Source organism: Cupressus sempervirens, chromosome 1, assembly GCF_028749045.1.
Source record: "Cupressus sempervirens isolate cs-2001-9-10 chromosome 1, ASM2874904v1, whole genome shotgun sequence".
Taxonomy (NCBI): Eukaryota; Viridiplantae; Streptophyta; class Pinopsida; order Cupressales; family Cupressaceae; genus Cupressus; species Cupressus sempervirens.
Window position 1 is genome coordinate 180,959,507 of NC_143118.1, and position 19,340 is coordinate 180,978,846.

Here is a 19,340-nt window from a genome sequence, read left to right on the forward strand (position 1 = left end):
TAGATTACCAACTGCACACTTGAAGTGTGCAATTGATAAAAAAAGGTTGCAGTTGGTAAAATAGAGTTGCAGGGTGCCTAAAATGCAAATTTTGAGTGTTTTGAATAATTTAAAGTGTTTCCTAAGGTCTTGGGATGCAATGCAAGGTGTGGAAGTGCAGATTAGGGTTCTTGAACTTAGAATGAAACACCTAATTACCAAGTGCGCCCTAAAACTACCAACTACGCCTTGAAACTACCAACTTCACCCATGAAGTGTGCAGTTGGTAAAACAGGGTTGCAGTTGGTAAAAGAGGTCAAAACTTGATAATTAAGATGTGGGTATGCAAGATATGAGTTTTTTTGAGATTTTTAAGTGTTTAGAGATGTTATGCAATGTGAGGAAATGCTAAATGACATAGGGTTTTGATATGCAAAGTGCAAATGTCCTAGGGATGTCACGCAAGTGCAAATGCAAGGTGTCGTTTTGAAGGTATGCAAGATGAAGATTATGATATGCAAAATAAAAGTTAGAGTTATGTTTTGGACTTGGTAAAGATGCTAAAGGTAGGTGTACACAAACTGGACTATGCAAGAGATGGTTTCTTAGGGTTGATAATGACGTTTAGGCAATGTAAAATGAGGATAGGTGATCAAGAAGACAAGTTGGTTGATGGACAATTTGATAGAGTTTGATAGTGAAAATGATGCTAGGGTTTGCACAATGCAATATGAGGGGGATATACCACTAGGGTAAGTCAAAAATGACATTTAGGAATATGATTATGCTAATGATAGAGGTATACATAAGGTTTTTTGAACTTAGGTGGAATCTTGACAAGGTTTTGCAAGTTTCCAAGGTATAAATTTGAATGTTAGCTTTTATCTCGATTATGTTTTACACACACACAAGACACATTAAGACAAGAATAGCTATTGTTAAAAGTGAACAATCACACCACGACCTAGGCTTTAGGACTGTATCCACTGAATTCTTACTTGAACTAAAGTTCAACCGCACTTATCCAGAGCGGACAACTTAGGACCTTGGCACCATAGGCTCCCCCTTACAGCGCACTCACTTCTTGGGGCTACCAAGATCCGCATCTCAAGGGGCATGACTTCCCAAGGGACTATTGTCTTTACTAAGGACCGCGAGAATGAAGGATGTCTTCACGAGCATGGGTGACCCCTTGAGCTAGTGGATAGAAAGGATTTTGGCCACTAAAACATGGTTTTTAGTAAGGGCATTTCGTTCAGCAAGTGAGTGATAAACTTCCTCAGAAGGTCTCCCAGCCCCGAGAACTGAGGTTTGACGCACCATAAGGGTACTAGAGGAGAGCTATCACTCAGCAATACCGCCAACACGGCTTTCACCATAATCGAGTTTTATATAGCGGCTGGAACATTGACCTAGCTTTTGGCCCGTTATCGCTCTGAGGTTGTCCCCTAGCATACCCAATATCGAGTATCTTGGTCTAAGGCAGGCCTCCTATAAAAGTTACATGGATTTTTCTTACACCCAAGATCCATGAATGGCGAGGGGAGAGGATACGTCCAATGCAACTCTTAGGGATTTAAACAATGTAGACACACCAGACAGAAAATAAAAAGTTCATTTTAAGCACCAAACGAAGTGTTATCTAATCTAATAAATCCACACACATGGGTTTGACAAACACACAATGGTCTTCGACAACGTCCTACAAAACAAGCATTAGTTATTTGTTACAATCATGTCTTTATTCCACGATTGCCACATGCTGCAAGGAGACCATTAGTAACACAATAAAAATATACATTTTTTAACACCACTAATATGTTACTAATTTTTAATTTAACTTCAATGCATCCGTCAAACAACTTCACTAATGAAATAAATAAATAAATAATTTAAATGTACAATATTTTTACCAAATTGATGCTTTCGATTTTGCGAATGAAATTCATGGCAAAGATAAACAATGCACGTAGGTTAGGTTGATGGCAAATAGTTATACAAATGGAAAATAAAAAAGACAAATGGCAACTTTTTAGAATTTTTTTTGGGTGTTCACACGAACACGTTGAATTACATATGTTCGGGTGAACATGTGCCCAAACTTTTCCAGCGGCCACAAAATTTTATGGCACATGTTCGCGTGAACGCAATGTTCGTGCGAACATACAAAATCACAAAAAATTTCTCTTATTTTTCAAATGATTTTTTTTTTTTGTTCTTTTGACTTCCATAATTGCAAGAGAATGATCTCCTACTGTAAAATTAAAAATGTCAAAATGTGCTGCTCGGAGCAAGCTTTCCAACGACTATAATTTTAATACATAATTTAATCATTAAGACTTTCAAATATGAGTTTAACTCATTATAGGTTCATTACCAATTGAACATCAACTGACTTTGACACCTCGGGAAAATTAGTAAACTAGGTCAAAAAAAATTTGAAAAATATGGAGGAACTGGCTTATTGAGATACCTTTCTATTAAAAAAAAAAAAGGTTTATGATAAATTGACTTCAAATTATCTGTGTCAAACGGAACGTATGTCTGAATTACGGTTCATGTCACTTCAAAACTTCATAAACTATAAAATATTCAATCAAAATAAATCAAACCAAATGCATCCTCTGGTTATTGATGTTACAAATCTAACGTCGAAAGAATTACTTCATTATCATTTCTAGAAAAAAAAAGTTATGTGTCAAACGGACTGTCACTTTTTAAAATATTGAATTTTATTATGTACCACTTTTTGGAGGAGATAAAAAAAATTGACATAAATAAAAAAAAAAATTAAGATTAAAAAATATGGTTACAAAGTAGGAACAAAGTACTCAAAATCAGTAGTTTATGTAATCTTGAAATTATTTATAGTTTTGGAGATATAGTCACTTGAACATGACGTTTGTTGCAAAAATATTGATTTCAGTGTCAAAATTGGTCAAAAAGTGGAACCCATTATTGTGGGATCACGCTGAATGAAGCAATGTTTTAAAAATGAATAGGTTGCCAAGAGCTAGAAGAAAAGAATAACATGTCACTAGAGAAAATCTTGTTTATTATATATTTTTTTATGAATAATTATATATTAAAGTAAAAAGAAATAGAATGGATTATTTTATAGTTTATGATAACAAACTACCTAGTTTTGAGAAGGGGAGATGATTAAGTAGCTCTTATAAGTATCCTTATGTGCATTTACGAAGCTCTTTGTAGAATTCCTAGAGTGCAAGGTGGTCTTAAAAGTGTCATTTTAAAACGTTCTCCCAATACCCACCACTAAGACCCCCCAATAGCAGTTATAACACTTTTTGAACAAATAGACCAATCAGCAATCAAGAAAAAAAAGCCAACTGCTATCAGTATTCATGGTGACCTTTCTTTCAAAATAATAACAATATATAAAAAAATTTTAATGATATAAGGCAACTTCAAAATCTAATATAATAAAAATCGAATCAACTGAACAACGCAATCAATTCATTCGAGCTTAAATCGGCCCGAAACTGTATTTTATGTTTACACGTTTATATTGAAAAAAAAAAAAAAAAAAAAACAGTGAATATCATCGCAGATGAGAACAAAAAAAATTGCAGCTCTGAATTCGTCTGCAAGACTGATGATTAATATTCTACCATCCAATCTGTGATTAAACATGAAAAAGCCGCAAGATTTTTCTCCCTTTGCATTTTTTCCTTGTTAACTCCAATTCTCCCACAAGTGTCTTCTTCAAAGATAAAGAAAAACAGTTATATTCCTGTGCCAATTCTCTGTAACGACACGTTGAAACACAGTTGAGAAACCCAATAGGCCCAAAGAAAGATCTGGCAGAGAACAATGCATCCACTACTTAAAAAACATAATGAAAGTGGTCATTCAAGAATGAAAGGACAAGACTTTTACAATGTACGGCCATTCGTTGGATCAACTGTTCTATCCAAACCATCATCAACCCATTGACTCCATTAAAATAAATTCCCATCACCATGAAAAGATCCGAGCGCACATTCCATCCAGAATCGCACCCAGAAAACCACTATTTCAGATCTGTCAACAATGGCAGGAAAAAAAAATCACAAATACAAAAAAAATCAACAACGAAAAAAAAAATCATATCTACAGATCTTACAGTTCAAAAAAACAGATTCTTTTCAGCCAGATATCTTTCAAGACGCTGCATTTATTCGTTTCAACCAGATGGGGTTGCCTGAAAACGCCCGGCAGAGCTTACTTGGCAGACTGTCCACCTCCATAAAAGCAAACCTTTTTTTTTCTTTTCCCTGTTCCGCCATTAATGGAGGTGGACAGAATGCCAGCAAACTCTGCAAGAAGTTTTATGGCAACAGCATCTGGATCATTCATTGATTCCATAACTGCTTTCACCACTCGCCCAAGTTGAAAAGTTGGGATTTTGATGAAGATCCCGAGTGGGATAAACACAACTCCACCCACTAATCCCATGCAAGGGGATATACACATTTAGTATACACCCATGACTGACATACACATTAACTGTGTATATATAGCCATTCTCTGTGGTACCTACACGCTGACGGTTGGATTCCACTGAAACCGGGATCTGCAAATAAAACTATGTGTGAACTTCAGTTACAAGCAAAACCCAATATTAATGCTTCTTTTATGGGCCTAAATAAACTCAAGTCACCAAAATCTGCTCTAGTTGTTGTTCTAGTGACTGAATAAGTCATAGCCATTATGATTCTCTCTGCTACTGTGCCTTTTATGGCCATAAACGTTTCGAGCCTCGAATCTTTATATTTCTTTATGTAGAAGACAGTTATAGCCACTTATAGAGCGGAATGGCCCAGGGCAACTTTGAATGAAAGCTATGCATAATAATCTTATTAAATATTTAAAATATAGAGATTGGAAAATATGTACAAAAAGGTCAAGAAAGCATAAGATAAGATAAGAGAAATAATATTAATGTCCAACAAGAGACTACAACACGGTCTATGGGATGGGAGCTTACAACCCATCAAATGGAACACCAAACGGTGCGGACAAACCTAAAATAGGAGATGAAGAAGAGAGCAAGAGTAGCCAGGAGAGCAAGCGTAGCCCCGTACATGATTAGGGTTTAGACAAGAAACTTCTTTAGATGTAATTTTAAATTTTGAAAGAATAAACATCAATTGATATTAGTTACTTCATAAGCATAAACAATAGACTTACTTTAGAATTAAAGAACGTCTATTTAATCAATTTTTAAAAACATTAAACTTTTACACTCGCAAATGACAATGAATAATATATATAGTTTTTAAATCAACAATCATTCTATTATTTTGACAACCAAGAATTAAAGAGTACCTATTCAATCTAATTCATTCCAAACACTCATCTTCAAGCATAAAATTTATATATTCAACTTCATTAACAAACTAATAAAACTACATGATAGATTTAATTTTTTAACTATAAAACCTAATATAAAAATTGAAAGATTTACTTGATGTGTTCAATTATTTTTTAATATAAACCTACCATAAATATTTATGCTGTTGACAAGTCAATGGCCCATAATCATAAGATGTAGAATTCAGCAGCCCCACCAGGTTTACATGCCAAGAAAACACCTTTCTAAATATAATAGAAAAAAAGAGAGAGATTATTTTATCTTTTTATCATTACACTTTTCTATTAACTTTTGTCAACGAAAAATATACCTTTACATCAAAAGGTGTAATCGCTGACTATTATGGAATTAGTTGACGAAGACTAAATTGCACATGCCTTTCTGATTACAACAATCATACCGAATGTGTCACAATGCCTACTTCGCCTCACATTATTTTTCAAAACTAGTGGTCATGGTCATTATAACTCTTAAATAGTGATATTTAAACTCTAGAATTTACTAGTATATTTTTAAGTGTAAAATATTCAAAAAAATAAAAATAAAAATTGAGTGTCTTGTTTTCTTTAGAATATATGTAGTTCTAAAATAAATAGTACATTCATTTTGATTTATGTTTTTGGTTAGATTGGATGAAAGTAAAATATTTTTCTTGTATAAATATATGTATGCATGTGCATTTATACTTATGATCTTAAAATTATGAATTCATAGTATTCATAGTACAAAATTATGTGTTATTTAACATAGAATGTGTGTCTATTTATATTTATATTGACTTAAGTTATGCAATTGAATTGTAATGATTTGATATGTTGTAAAAACATCAATTATATGAAATGAATTATAGGAATAATTCACAAGGCACAACAATCATTAAAGGATTTTTTTTTAATATGCTAACAAGGTAAGACCAGAGTGATATTGAAATGAGTTCATTCATGAATATCAAAATTCAATCATAAATATGATGTTTCATGATTACCAAAATTTAATTTATAAGTATGTTGTGAAACTAACTAATTGAATCTAAAACAATCATCACAAAGTATGTGCCCTTTCAATTTTACAATTATATTGTAATTCATACAATTTTATACAATATGGTGTCAACCCTATAAATCTAAGTGGGATGAAGATCAATTTGTTAATTATTGACAATACAAATTCCTCTAAAGAAAGTAAATGGGAACTTTACATTTTAAGTTCTAGTTTGAATACAAAATATGATAAGTATTTCATTGCATCGTTTGAACATGGTATTTATCAATCTTTCACATTCCTCAACTTCCATGAGGGTGAGCATCATTAGAATACTTTACCTCCAACCAATGACCAGTGTCTCTTATATACCTTCTATTAGAAAGTGATCCTACCTTTCACAAGGATAACAAACCAAGTTAATCTGCATGGTCACCATGTTATTCAAGAATTAGCTTTTTTCTCTAAATATAAACAATTTGTTATGAAACTCTAGATACCCTAGTTTAGTATTACTTATTTGACTCTATCTGTAATAAATAAACACTATGAACCAATTATGTAAGAAGTGATTTTACATAAGTTGGTCAAATATTCAATAATTGAAAGTCATGTTCCATAATGGTAATATATGTCATATATTCTGACACCTTTCTCAAAATTATTATTGACAATATGATTTAATATTCAGTATTGAATAATGGTATTGATAAAAAGAACAAAAAATCATATTAAAGTTCTCTCTCTCTCTCTCTCTCTCTCTCTCTCTCTCTCTCTCTCTCTCTCTCTCTCTCTCTCTCTCTCTCTCTCTCTCTCCCTCTCCCCCCCCCCCCTTAAATAGACCTCTAAAAATTGGCATATTTTTATAGCTATTACTTTTTAGGATATCTCACCAAGAATACAAACTTAATCATGGTCTAACAACTAAAGACATTTAAAATAAGACAATTAAGATTATCATTATTCCTACCAAATAAAATACCCTTCTAGTTCTTTTGAGTTTAAATATAGTCTTCTTATGGCAATATTCTTTATCCACAATTTGTGCAATGATAATGTTTATTGTTGAATGATTACATCTTAAACATTACACACTTGTTTTGCAGTAGTTTTTAGCCCTTGTTTTATTGATCTTGTAGAACATGGATGTATTTATGCTTGGTTTATTGTATTTTTCAATTTTTTTGTCCATTTCAAACCATTTTTTTTCTCTATCCCCAAGATCCTGAAGAGCATCCTGATGCAAAAAATATCCTGAGTTGAGGTCGAGGTCAAACTCAACCCAAGACATTTTGTCTTGATATCACTGGCCCATTTCAAGGTCTTTAATTTTGTTTCCCTCCTGGTGAAGTTGTCTCATTAGATTTTGATCTCGAAATATGAATTCTCACTTTATTTGGTCATTCATTCTATATGAAAACTATTGATCCATTTTTCAAATGAACAAAGACTTCTTGTGCCATCAGCTCAAGAACAAAATCCATATGTTCATTCAATCCATCAATTGCAAGAAGGAACTCAAGGTGCATTCAAGGAGTTCAAGAAAAGTAAGTAAGGCTTCATTGAAGGCCATCATTTCATGTCATTAATAATACTTTTCCTTCTCAAGGACTAGCTTAATTCTTTATAGGGGCAGTTAAGTGGTCATCAAAGAAGGAGAACTATATTCATCCATATTTCACAAGCATTAACCCTTCAAGCATTCAAGAGCATATAACATCCATGGATCTATGATTTGGCACTTGTAGATCTATTGCATTTTTGGAAATATCCTACATCATCACTATATATCTTACAAACCATTTTATTCAAGAATTCACATGTGTGTGTGTGTGTGTGTGTGTGTGTGTGTGTGTGTGTGTGGATAACTATTCTAGATCCATCATTATAGATTTGGCAAGTAAGGTGAATATTTACATTTGTCTTACTTTTGCATTCTTTCTTATTTAAAGGTTAATTCCTAAATGAATGTTTAACCAAGGAGAGCCCCTCCCCCACAATAAAATACCACTTTTCTTGTGTGTAGGAGAAGATTTACAAATTTTTGAGGTGATAAATTAGATTGCAAATCTAAGTTATTTGGTTTCTGTCAGAGTTTTGGAATTGTACATTTTTAGTACAAGCATGATCAAGGTCAACCTAGACCTTTACTAGGTCATCCCTTACCTCAAGCTCCTAAGAACTATAACTTTAGAACTTAGTTTCAATTTTTAGCCTAGGTTAATTTCAAAGTTGACCTAGACCCTCCATTTTAACTTGGACCTTCCATTTTGATCCTTATCTAGAGCCTCCAAATCTTCACAATCTATGGACTCTAGGTTCCTGAGCATAGAACCAAATCTATTTTGATTTTTGGTAAAATTTAACAATCAATTTTCAAATTTGAAGAGACATCCTCTACTAACTCTCAAGGTGAATTTCATTCTTCATTTGTCATTAAGAACACTTACTTTGATGTTCTAGATTTGATCTTTTCATGCTTAGTTATCATATGAATTTCCACATTACTTTCCTTTTAATTAGTCACTCTACTTTCATTACATTATGATTCCTTCTCTTAGGGAAAGGAGGAACAAAATCAAAGAGACTTTCATATTGAGAGTATCAAGCATCAATACTTCCCTTTATAGTAATTGGATATCCCTTGTGGAGGAATCTTGGTATTCCTCCTACACTTCTATGTGTGGATGCGGTATATCCCATTTTCATTGCAATGAACCCCATTTCACATCACATTTTTGTGAGCCTGACTTCTTATATCTCCATTTTTATTTTGGTGTTAGATGTACACTTTATTCCATTGTTAGATCTCTTTTTGCATTGTATTTACATGCTCGGTTCACCTTCATCATTGAATTTTTGGTGAGCCCTCTACCTTCATTCTTTACACCTTTTGATTTGGTAGATATTCTTTGATCTCCTTTGCATCTTTCTATTATATTCAAAGTGTTGTGGTTCAACAACACACCCTATTTTTGGCTTCACAAAAAGGGGACCCCATTTTTTATTTTCACATTCTCACCTCATAACTTGTGCCTTCTTGGTAAGTCAAATGGCATACACTCCCGAGTGTTCTCAATAGTCAAGAAGATTCTTGGGTTTCCTAGTGGGGTCCTAGTGTGACATCTTAGTTTTCATCTTCTAGTTTTCTCTTATTTTTTAGTGTTTCATTTTTCTCCCCCAAGTAGTTTCACACTTGCAGGGTTGCAGACTTATGAAACTTTGTAGCCTCGCAAGGTTCAAAATTCACAAAATGTCCCTTTTTCATACTTGTGGAGCTACAAAGCTCCACAACCCTGCACAACCCAAGATCTTCCCAATCAAATTCCTTTTGGACCTACATAGATGTGAATCTTTACAACTCTATAGGTTTTAGGGCCTTCAACTCTCGTTTACTAATCTCCCTCACAACTGTAGAGCTACGTATCTCTACAACTCCAAAGCCTACATAGGGAGAGCACAATTCCTAGGGTCTTTTTTATCCCACTCCCGGATCTGTAAAAGATCATAAGAGGTCTTTTTTTTTCATAATTTATTCTCCTTATTTTTTAAATTTGCAACTGTTCTTGGTGCCCTTGTGGCTCTCAACATGCTCTGATCGAGAATATTTCATGTGCACTAGGTGACTGCTTGTGGTTTTCATTGCTTTTCTACATCATCTTATCTTCTTTGATATTTAAATTTTGCATTCATGCCAACAAGGTTTTTCGGTCCCCTCACCATGTATGGTTTTTTCTCAAGAGCCTCAAATCTTAGGCTCATCCTAAGTTGGTTGTGTTTAGGGTTTCATCTTTTTTGGTTTAGTTTTTAGGGCCCTATCATAGTCTCAGTTTTGGTGTCTTTCAAATTCACTGTCTTTGCAATTCTTACAGACCTAATAGTCTCGGGTTTTCAATTTTTTTACTAAGTTCACTACTTTTGTGGACTTGTGAGCCTATGAAGGCCCATAGGTCCAAAATTCATGCCTTGCTCTACAAATCCCAACCCAAGTTCATTGATTTTGTGGACTTGCAAACCTATGGAGAACCATAGTTCTAAACTTTGTACCTTTCTCTGAAAATCCCAATCCTCAATCCTTCCAAAATCTACTAAGTCCATTTATTTTGTGGACTTGCATACGTGTGCAAGTCCATAGGTATAAAAGATGCATGGCCTCATAAAGTTAGTTTCTTGGGTCTCTTTAGGTGCTTACAAGTCTACACCATATTTGCATTGGTGGACCTGGGGAGGTCCATGAGTATGAAGCTCTAAAGTCTTGAGTCCCAATGCCCTAGAGTCCAAGAATTGCTAAGCCCAATACACTTATGGACTTAAAAGTTTCAAAGGTATGAAGCTATGAAGACAAGTCTCAATTCCCTCGAGTCCAAGAATCACTAAGTCTAATACTCTTACAAACTTCAAAGTTGTGGAGGTGCGCAACTCTGCAAACTCCAAAACTCAAAAAATTAGACCTTCCTACAAGTGTTTTGCACACTTTTGAAGGTGCACAAATGTGTAAGTGTACTACTCTAGGGTTACTTCTCTTGGTTTTCATGTCCTATCATCTTGGTCATTAGTCCAATGTTGGTTCTTTTAATATTATTTAATGTGTGGATTTATTAACAAGGTGTTAATGGCCATCTTTTTATGTAGGTAACAAAATGGCATCAACTTATGCATCCAAACTAAACATGGCTTCATTGAGGCTTGTGCAATATAAGTTTAAAGGAGTCCCTCTAGTATCAAAGTTCATAGATATGCATTCATAAATAAAGGACATTGAACTGCACAACATTGATTGGAATCATTGTGTGGGTTTTTGTAACAAACCCAATGAGAGGTTAGACATACTTACCTCAATGGTGCTTATTAGATTGGTGAATGTGGCTTCACACCCTACATCCATTTGATCCTCAAATTTGATCATGACCCTTGCACAATACTACGTACCAAAGAAAGGGTTGTGAAGAATGTAACTAGAGAGGAGGTCCTAGATATCCAACTTGGTGTCATAGAGAAAGTGTTCCACATTCTAACCTCTGACACTTTAAATAGTATCTCATTTGAAAGTGCACATGGGTGGTTTGTAATACCACTCCTTTGCTATCATTATAGAATTATTGTTAAAGTTCTATATGACTCTTCTATAGATGTGTTAGCCCTTATTTGATATTTGAAATGCAATACTTTGATATGTTGAGTAATTGATTACATCATGTTGTAACAATTTCCTACTAGTAGTGATGATGCTTTAATTTCTCTTAGTTAATTAATGAAATTACTTTTATGATGGTTTCATATGGTGTGTCTTAGAAAGTTATTTAGTATGTCCTCATGATGATGAGATATTCATGTTAGAATATGATGTTATTTATATTTAGGATTTACTATTATACTTATCCAATACTTGCATGTGTATGGTGTGCGCATATATGTTTTACATTTATGTTTGGTATGCCTGATATGGTTGGGGGAGGAAATTGTAGTTAACTTCTAGTCAGGATCTACACGATGTACTACTCCCCGCCATTGTCTATTTAGCTCAGATATATATATATATATATATATATATATACACACACACACATGTACATGCTTGAGGGTTTTATACAGATTTGCAGGTATTGAGCATCGACTTCCCTGAATTATCAAGATGAGCATGCCCTATCGCAATAACTCAATGGTAAGAATGGGGAGATAATGTTCAAGTCCAATCCTAGCCATAGGCCTAATTACTTGTCCTGAGGAGGACATGTATCTGACTTTTCACCCTTTTTGAACCCATGAGTTTATCTTTGTCCATGTTGTTTACTTTTCAGTTTTGGTCAATTTTGATAATGTTGCTTTTATGTGGATTTGACTATGTGATTTATTTGGTAAATGATTTAAATATATAATATTTGACTTAATCATATAATATTGAGAATTATTAAATATTATTTGATTAAAAATAAAATATTAAAATATGAGAATATTTAAGTAATTAAATATATGTTTTAATTTAAAAGACTTAATTTAGAAGTCTAATTAAGAAAATTGGTTTAAAAGAAATTAGAATATGATGATATTTAATTTATTAAATGTGTACTTTAGTTAAGAAGATTTAATTTAAAAGTCTAATTTAAGAAGTAGGAATTAAAAGATTAAAAGATTAAAGATTTAATGTTGTTTTATTATAATTACTTAATTACTAATAATTAAATTAGAGTTGCATTTAAATAATGAGCTCTAATTATTATTATTAATTTAAATAATAGACTATGCTTTAAATAGTGCTTGTACTAATTAATAAAGTGGAAGAAAAGAAAATATAAACGAATATTTTGATTTAAAAGTTCTTTAAGTGTGCATGAAAGCATTAAATAATAAAAGTTCATTTTAAGAAAAGACCTTTGTATGTTCAAAAACCAAAAACCTTGGGTGAGGTTAAACTCTATATTGAGAGATTTGAGCTCATTTCTACACACATGGGTTTTGGGGAGCAAAAATTTAGAATTGGAGCAAAAGAACTATTGAAAGTTTCAGAGGGTTTGGATTTGCATGCATTAGCAAATTGTCTCGGATTTTAGTTGTAGTTTTGAGGTAGTTGGGTTTTAAAACACATTGTAGAATTTTATTGAAATATATGTCTATTTTGTGTCTTCCTAGGTGCTTCCATAATGCTTATTAATTTACTGTATTGATGTTTGGATAAAGAATTATGTTGTAGATTTTGAAAAAGAAAACTTATTAATCAAGAAAATTTGACTACAGAAAATCTATAGAAAATAATAATGACTGTATTATTTTAAAACCCTTTCTGATGTAGGGAAATTCAATTATAAAAAATTGGAAGAAAATAACAAATTAAACAACTAAGGTTTCAACTTTAAATTTGTCATTAGAACCATGTGATTATCATGAATTTTCTAAATAAAGATAAATATTCTTATATCTAAAATAATTTGGTTGAAATTTTTATTGGAAAAGCAAAAGATTAATTGAGAGTAAAGCATGTAAAGATACATGTGAAAACAGATATACTAAAGATAGAAAACTAAGTATATTATGGCTGCATGATTTAAGAGATCAAAGGAATGTCAAATAGTGATTGCATGTTTATTTTTATTTAATAAATATATAATTTAATTTTTGAAAATATAACTAAGGTCATCTTGACATCTATTTATTGATGCATAAATTAGTTTCCTACATCTTATTTGATAAAGATCATATTCATGTCTTCATAGTTCCAATGGCACTAGTGATGGTTGTATGATCTCACGATATTACTTAAATAAAGCTCGATGATGAACATAAGGAGCAAATAGGACCTCTGTAATTTGCACTTGTATTTTCATCCTACGATTGCATCTTAGTCTTTGTATTCTACATGAAATGAGGAAAGCATCTCCATCTCATCAATATTGGACAAATATGGTCATCGTCTAAAATGATCAATTGTAATCATCTATTATTCATCTCTCTTCATCATCGTCTTGATCATCTTGACATAATTGTCAACTATCTTGAATTTCTACAAAAATTGCACCCTTACCTAATTTTGACATTGAATCCATTTTCAAGATCAAAATGGAGATCCAAAATAATCTTGCTAGTCAATATCCCAATTTGAAATTCCTTTGCACAAACACAGTTGACCACTCTTTTGAGGCACATATTTTCATCAAAATGAGGCAAATCACCTAATTTGACCTAATATCAATGCTACATCATTCTGATCAACCTTGGTCAAACTTAGTCAAACTAGCACAAATTCTAATCACCAGGTGGTTAAACTTGATCCAAATGATCTTCAAATCTCTCTGGATTGATTATAAATTATCTTGGACCTTATCTAAAATTAATTTGGTCAAGTCTATCTCATTTTGCATTCTCTTCAATATCATTTCAATTTGATCCTGAGAGAGCGAGAATGTCCTATCAAAATTGCAAATTGGTTATGGTATCACCATTAGGGGCATGTCAAATTCATTACTTCACGTCAAGTTAATATTCTCCAATCTTTTGCATGAGTGATTTCATCACTTCACATCAAATTGCTTGGGGCAAGTGCTCAATTCAATTAGGGGCATATAAGTTCTCATCGAACCATGGTAGTCTAATAGTCCCTAAAATCAATCAAGTTTAGTCCTAATGTTCAATTTCATTGCTTCACATCAAGTTGTTTGTTCAGCCTTTGCACATCGATTCTAGTTCAATCAAATTAAAATTTAGCGTTATTGTTGTCTCATACAATCAAGTTCAAAACCAGTGTAATCAAAACCTACCTGATTCAATGTTCAATCAATTTTAGAATCAGCCAATCTCACTATTCTTCATTCGATTAATTTTGAAGATAGTATCTGTTAGCTCTCAAGCTCATTGTGCTTCATTCGATTAGGTTCGATGTTAGCTCTCTCTGTATAGTTCATTTCTTCAAAGGAACTATTCAATCTCATCACATTCTTTGACTCAATGTGTTGCCCACATGACTCAGAGATCGGCAAATATAATCACTCACCTTTGGTCTAGTAAATAATGAGCCCCCTTTCTAAGTGATTTAAATCAAATACTAGACCACTACTATATTAGAGTAAAGTGTTAATTTAATTTCATTTATTAAATTACCTTTACTCCCTTCTTAAGATTTCACTTTATGCACTTTGCATTTCTATTTAGTAATTAATTAATAATTATTAAATGCCATTTACCTCTTAGGGTTTCCCTTTAGGTTTTTCAATCTCCTTCTATTAGGATTGATCTTTTGTAAATATCTCTCATTCTCTTAGTCTAATAATATAATTTTCATATTCTCAGAGCAAAACCCTTGCCCCTTCTTTGTATTTTTGCTCTATAACAAGTTATTGCATGTAGGTGTTCTTCGGTTTTTGTGGATTTAATTGCTCAAATCCTTCATGGTATCAAAGCCTAACCTCTTGTAGCTTGTTCTTATTTGGAGGAAAAGAATAACAAGGGTTTGACAAAATATATCTGGCTTTTTTCGAGTATTTTATGTGACAATAGGGGAGTCTCTAATTTTCAAAGCACTTTAAGGTCAAACAAACCTTACGGTTGGATTCAAAAGTTGTCAAAACCCCCCTTTCATATAAAACTTGTTGATTTTGGACAACATTGATTGGGGAGGCAAAAAAAATCACATACCAAGGTCGTATGGCCTCTCGCATGCACTTTGAGCGCACCATGAGGCAGAGAAAAATTAAAAATCAAAAAAAAAATTGTAAATGTTTTTTTTGCATAGCAATTTACAAAACCACCGCAACGGTTAAATCACCTACAAGTTTAAAACCATCAGCCATCGCTCCCCTTTGACCACTGCCACTACCCAACCAATGCCTCTCCTCCATTGGACGCCACCACCAGAGCTCTGCCCTAGCATCATCGTCAAGCCACCTCCTCCGCCTCCACCCATACCATGATCATATGAGGGATCAGAGGAAAAATTCATAAAGGGTTTGCACTTTTCTTTCTTTCTTACGGAGGCCCTAGCAGTCTTTTTGCTCTAACTTGAGCATACAAAGGAATTTTTTTAATCTAAAAGAAGCGTTGGAAAGATGATTCAAAGATAGAGATTATGGTGAAGGGATTTTTTGTATTTTTTTCTAGTTTAGTACATTTTTATTCACTCAAAGTCAAATAATGCCTTCTATCTTCTAAGGGGTGTAACTTGCTCGTTATTGCTTCGTTTTTCAATTCGAAAGAAGCATTGAAAAGCTCTTCTCAAGCACTTTCTAGATTCTTTGTCATTTCACCAATATTTTATACCAGGTATTTTTGATACTCAACTAAACATTTTTTTCTCTATTCTTGTATAAGCATTCCTTCTACAAGCTAGGGTTCGGTTATTTGCATTGTGGTGGGTGATTTTCCATTATTTTCTATTACAATATTAGTATATTAGAAAACTTCAAAACACTTTCTTAAAACAATGATCAAGACCTCTTCTTGTCTAGAACTTCTAAATCCACATAACTATCAGACATATAAATCTAGTATGCAATGAATTCTCCATTCAAAGGGTTTGTGGTTTTGTTTAGATACTGTATAGCCAGTATTCCAGAGTCAATATCAGACTTTGTAGCATAGGAATAAGATGGATGAAGCCATGGGTCTAATTTCTTTGAATGTTTCAGATGGCTTATAGTTTCATCTTGATGAGTGTTTCACTCCTCAAGAAATGTGGGACAAATTCAAGGACTTGTTTGGTACCATCAATGAGTTCATAGCACTTCAGATTGAGGCAGAGATTACTTCTCTTGTACCAATTTTTTTTCCTTCTATTGAGGATTTTCTCATGAGGTTCAAATAGAAGAGGACTTTCTTACAGTGATGTAGGAAAAAGAAGACGAATAAGGAGTGCATCTATTCGATTCTATCAAAGCTTCGAGAAAACTTTCAAATTTTCTCTTCTTCCTTCCATTCCACTGTGGATGCTTTGGGTCTCAATTTTACCATGCCCACCTTTGAGGTTTTTTGTGATCGTTTGACTCGAGAGAAAGCTACTCTCTTAGTTGGCTTCTCTCATAGGCTCACAGACTTATGCATTGGTAGCTCAACCATCTTCTAGGACCAAGTTAAAGAAACAAAAGTCACATCCTACAAAGTCTATAATTGATTCTAGCCCTCACATCACATTAGGCCCACCTCCTCCTAAGGGAGATAAACCAAAGCTAGAAAGACTTAAGTGTGCTTATTGTAATAAGCACGATGATGATGAGTCACATTGCTATGAGAAGAAGTTAGATGACTGTGCCAAACAGGTTTTAGATTTGGCAGCTCTCCTTTAGAAGAGCAACATTGATATTCCTTCTACTTCTCACAGATCTTCTTCTTCATCATCATTTCAATCAGCTAGAAAAGATATAGGAAAGAGTCATGCACTATCTGCAACTACTACTCCACACTCTTCTTGATGGTTAGTTCTTCACACCATATGGCATCTTCTTAGGATCTGTTCCCTTCTTTTGAGGCTTCTCCTACTCCACACATTTTGATGGGGAACAACATTGTTATGACTATATGTGGGAAAGGTTCTATTGACATTAGTGATGGTACATTTCATGATGCACGATGTGTTCCATCTTTGTCCTCTAACCTTCTCTCTATTTATCAAATTACACACAGTAGGATAGGGAAGATAGTTGAGTTTGCACAAGATTCAATGCACATCAGAGATAGTGAGATAGGCAATATTATTGTTACAGGGATTATTGATCATTCTTCCCATTTATACTCTCTCTCATGCTAGTCCACCATCTCCACTATCGGAGACTCACTCTCCTTCTTCACGAGAGACTACTAAGGTGAAGTCAGGTCACTTAAACTTATGTGTAGTTCCTAAGACCAGTGTTGTAACTTCTACATCTCCACCTCCTGTTCAAATTCCATCTATTACATAGAATTACTATTCAACACTACTTGCCATTGTAGCTCTAGTTATCGAGCCACCTATTGGAGTTGTTGAGGATATATCAAAGGACACACATCTCCTCTCATATGACAGATTTAACACACCTATTATCCCACCTCCATTGGAGATTCTATTTTAGGATTCTCATGCATTCTACCTTGAGCATTAGCTAGGACTTCTAGATTCACCTTACATTCAGGGGTTTCATCCTTGTTATCCAATGGCTTTGTTTCCTTTAGATTGGAGCCACATTAGTATGTTCATCGACACAGGAGTTCTGCCATTCTGGGGGGCACTATGGAGTCTCAAGCCTCTATGGGGGGTTTCATTGTACTAATGATTTTGAGAGAATCTTTGAGACATATCATTTGTATTTTTTCTTTGATATCTTTTTTTGGAGTAGGATTTTTCCCATGTGGTTTTCTCTATTTCTTTGTTTCCTAGAGATTTGGTTGTGATTAGGTACCTCATCAAGCCTTGTTGCTAGAACCCAAGTTTTCTTTCAGCATTGTAGTTTCTTCTCTCTTTTTTACATTGTTTGTAGCTACATTGTTGCTCATCTTAAGGGGGGTATTAAGAGTGAAGAGTTAATTTCATTTCATTTATTAAATTACCTTTACTCCCCTCTTAAGATTTCACTTTATGAACTTTGCATTTCCATTTAATAATTAATTAGTAATTATCAAATGTCATTTACCTGTTAGGTTTTTTGATCTCCTTCTATAAGGATTGATCTTTTGTAAATATCTCTTGTTCTTTTAGTCTGATAATATAATTTGCATATTCTTAGAGCAAAACCCTTGCCACTTCTTTATATTTTCTTCTCTGTAACAAGTTCTTGCATGCAGGTGTTCTTCAAATTTTGTGAATTTGTATTGCTCAAATCCTTCATATTATACAATAAATCATCTTCGTATAATTAAAAATCATCAAACCTTGAGCAAATCATCACATAATCATTTATTTGATTATTCCTAAATCTAGCATTTTATCCTAAGTTTAATTTTTTAAAGAATGACCCTTTTTGCTTAAATAATGAGGCTTATTTATCGTAAGTGCAAATGAAAATCACTTTTCTAAATAATAATAATAAACCCCGCACTTAACTAATATTATTTGTTCTTATTCACTAATCCTCTTGATTAAAATGCATTTAATTTTGTCTTATCTCTAATCGTGGACACAATCACCTTTTCCAAGGTAGCTACTTTTTCTTCTATTTTTCCCCCAATCATTTTAAATTCTTCTCTTTTCTCCATGAGGATGGAATCTTTCGACTTTTGTAAAATGATTGCCTTCTAATCCCAACCATTCATTGATTATGCCTCTTAATTTTGGCTTTTACTCTGCCATTTAATCTTAGCCTATCTTTCTTTTTCCTCTTATTCTTGATCAAACGCTCATTTTCAAAATTCTTTAAAAGAAGGTCCTCTCATTTTAATTTATCACCCTTTTGCGCTTTTCTTCTAGCATTAGCTTGTTCTTATCTCTCTTTTGTGCTTTTACATTATCATCTAGCAATAGCTTGCTCTTTGTTTCTTGCATCTAGCTTAATTATTATGTATTAAAAAAATTCCATCCATGTTAATTTTTTCGTTGCTTATCTTGCTTAGT

The 19,340-nt window shown here is 33.3% G+C and overlaps 1 long non-coding RNA gene across 1 annotated transcript; it reads right to left on the reverse strand.

Annotated features, from left to right (window-relative positions):
* Nucleotides 1–3,553: 3,553 nt before the first annotated feature.
* On the reverse strand, nucleotides 3,554–4,511 carry LOC149576734 (uncharacterized). Its single transcript, XR_016362411.1, has 2 exons — nucleotides 4,106–4,511; nucleotides 3,554–4,023 (listed from the first exon to the last, which is right to left on the reverse strand). It is a non-coding gene; the product is annotated as an uncharacterized LOC149576734 (long non-coding RNA).
* Between the last annotated feature and the right edge of the window lie 14,829 nt (nucleotides 4,512–19,340).